Raw genomic sequence first — 3,611 nt, forward strand, 5'->3', positions numbered from 1 at the left:
CGTGGAGTATTTTACTAATGTAATCAATACTTCGTTATTCAGTTTTATTGATATTTCCTCAGTGAATCATGTTGGTGCTTATGGAACCCTTGCTAACTTCGCAAGGTACAAATGATATTTTCTGGAAAGTTTCGAGTATATCGAAAATGAAAATGTAAAATCAATTATGTAATTGAATAATACACTTGGTTTATTATGAAATGGAATTCATTGGGTTGAAACAGAGATTGTAGTTAACAATGGTTAAGTTGTTAAGGAAGGATGTACATCATTGCATATTAGTAACATGAACTAACCGAGTAGTACCTACCAGTTAAGTTTCACACGTAATAGCTTAGTACGAAAAGATTTATTTGATTTCAAAATTCATATATACTAAATATACATAAAATTTCTTCAGGAAAAATGAGTTAGTACTTCATCGGTTATTGTTGCCGGTATTTCTTGGTAACTACTGTGCGTATGATGTTGATGCTCGTGGAACAGATTGTGAAATTGAGGTTTGTGATGCGGATGTTGCTGGTGGTGGTAATGGTACTGTTGGTGTTGTTGTCGATGATACTGTTGATGCCGGTGATGATGTTGGTGCTTGTAACCTTTGCACCGTATTCTCCAAAGCCACTACCCGAGCGCGAAGCTCGTTGACTTCTTCTACTACACCGGGATGATTGGTGGTTCGGACGAGCGGATGAATAAGATCCAGAATTTGAGAGAGTATATGATCATGACGAGATATTCTGGAGATGAGAGAGAAAATGGTGTCTCGAACAGGTTCGCCGGTAAGTGCTTCAGGTTCTTCACCAAGAGGGCAATGTGGTGGATGGAAGGGATCGCCTTCTTCTTGTCTCCAATAATTAAGTAAGCTACGAACCCATCCCCAATTCATCCAGAATAGATGATGGCTAATTGGTTGATCTATTCCGGTTACACTGTCTTCGGAATTCAGGTGAATATCCATATCGGAATAGCTGTCAGAGTTTAAGGAATTTGAACTAGATACGGGATCCATCTTGTATAATTAGGGAGATGATTTTTGATATGAATTAGATTATAGAATTTAGTTTGGTATTCTTCAATACATAATTTACATATGTATATATAATACCAAATTCCATAAATCATACATATGTATATATAATACCAAATTCCATAAATCACGGAGAAATTTTCGGAAGATGTCAGGAAAAGTTTACAGTAACAGATATGCTAAGATATGAATTTTTGTCTATACACTATTTATGCAATAAATGCAGGAAAACGTGTCTAGACTTTAAGAATGATAAGCATGTAATTTCTGACAATAAATAATAAGCAAAACTTTTAACATGCAGATACGGTCGAAGTCCAGACTTACTAATGCATCCTAACAACTATCAGTTAGACACACTCATGCAAGACCTGATTTGCTAGGACCAACGCTCTGATACCAACTGTGACGATCGCTCCAAATCCATATGAACGAACACGTCATTCATTGATTTCATTGCGAGGCATTTGACCTCTATATGATACGTTTTGTAAACATTGCATTCTTTTGAAAAGGCACACCATAAATGAATATTTAAATCAAAGGTTTTCGACATCTGATGATTTCTACATATAGACAATCACCATAAATAATAGTTTACAACAGTACTTCCGTTGACAATGCGGTCAAAATAAGATACATGATGATGATTTGGTGAATGCAACTTTTCCTTGAAAAATATGTCATGTAAGACTCCATGCACATAGCTTGTCTAACATCTAAGCAAACAGCGGAAGACTTCTAGAAAACCTGAGAATAAACATGCTAACAAGTGTCAACACAAAGGTTGGTGAGTTCATAGTTTTAATATTTCGTATAATCTGTATATAAAGGTGGATCACAAGATTTCAGTTGTTTCATCCAGAAACGTTTATCAAACTATTCTACGAAATTGAGCACCCTGGTAAATAAACTTAACGTATATATAATTTGTACCCTTTGTATAATCATCTTAAAAATGCACGCAAACCAACGTGTACGCTTCTCAAATAGCATACGTCCGTTAAAAGGCTAGTGCTCTAGCTCGGACGGGGATGTCAAGCCCTATGGATCCATATATAACTACTCGCGCCCACCAGTTCTTATAACCAGCAGTTACTAGTTAGCAAAGCTAAGGAATTTTCGGTTCAAACTCGGTGTAGAATTTAGTATGTACTTGTATCCATTGCGTTTAAAATAAAGTGCATGTATTCTCAGCCCAAAAATATATATTGCAAAAGCAATTAAAAAGGGAGCAAATGAAACTCACCTTAGCAGCATATAAAGTCGTTCACCAAAATGTGATCGAAACTCGGATTACCAAATAACCGTAGATCTCAACCTAGAGAACATATGTTGGTCAATAAATGTCTATCAAGCTAGGTCAGGTCATAGTGTATCACAATCCTAATGCTCGATATCGTCATACAAAAGTTATCCAATGTTGTTTCAAAAAGTCAATTTTAACAATAGTTCAACAAACGAGACGTACCTTATATAAGGATTCATTTACTCGGCTGGTAACATTTAAAAATCCATTTTATCAATCTTGTAAACAGGTTGTTTAAATCTTAATTGCAGATTCAAAACAATTTCAATTATCGTCAATCATAATTCAGTTGATCATATCTTTTAATCCGTTCATCGAAACTATTCGATATCTAAATGAAAAGTCATTGATTTTTCTCCAGCTTTCCAAAAACATGCATATTATATACTTTTTACCAGTAATATATGTATTTAATTCGTGATTCATTATAAACTATTTAGCGACAAAATTTAGCATACAAGCATGTATAAATATATATACTCGAGCACTAGACATGGATACACAATTAATATATAAAAGATAAAATATGAGTGCTTACGTATCAATATTGAGATTCAATATTGTAGGAAAGTACGTAGACGCAACAGAGATGATAAACACTAGTTTGACTCACGAGCAAAACCCTCGAACAATACCCATAACCTCCTTAGTAATAACCCATATTTTCCTTAGCTCTATCCCGCTTGAAAACCCATTTTGAAAGTAACACGCTCATGACCTCGTCATAGTATTTTATATATAATACTAATTAATAATAATACTACTAATAATATTAAGATTAATAATAATATTAATCTTAATAATAATAATAATAATAATAATAATAATAATAATAATAATAATAATAATAATAATAATAATAATAATAATAACAATAATAATTATAATAATAATTAAATAACATAAATACGGAGTAATATATTATCAGAAGAGGAAATGTGCACAAATGAACCAAAACGTCGAAATTTATAGACTTTGGCCTGTCCCCCTTAGCCATGCGATCGCATGGAAGTTGTGAGGGGAAACCATGCGATCGCATGGTCCCTTTTTACAGGTCACATTCGTTTATTTTTATCTTCGTCGACATATTACGTAAATTCGAATATTAAAATTTTAAAAAGTCGTATTTATTAAATACTTCAGGGGTATTCTATGTAACTTATAATTAATAATTTCTATCATGTCGTTTTCATGTGAATAGTAAATGAATTAATTTAAATTCAAATATTTAAGCTACACGTTGTACGTTGTGCTTTACAAATTGTACATTATTAA

This window comes from Rutidosis leptorrhynchoides, chromosome 4, assembly GCF_046630445.1.
Source record: "Rutidosis leptorrhynchoides isolate AG116_Rl617_1_P2 chromosome 4, CSIRO_AGI_Rlap_v1, whole genome shotgun sequence".
NCBI lineage: Eukaryota > Viridiplantae > Streptophyta > Magnoliopsida > Asterales > Asteraceae > Rutidosis > Rutidosis leptorrhynchoides.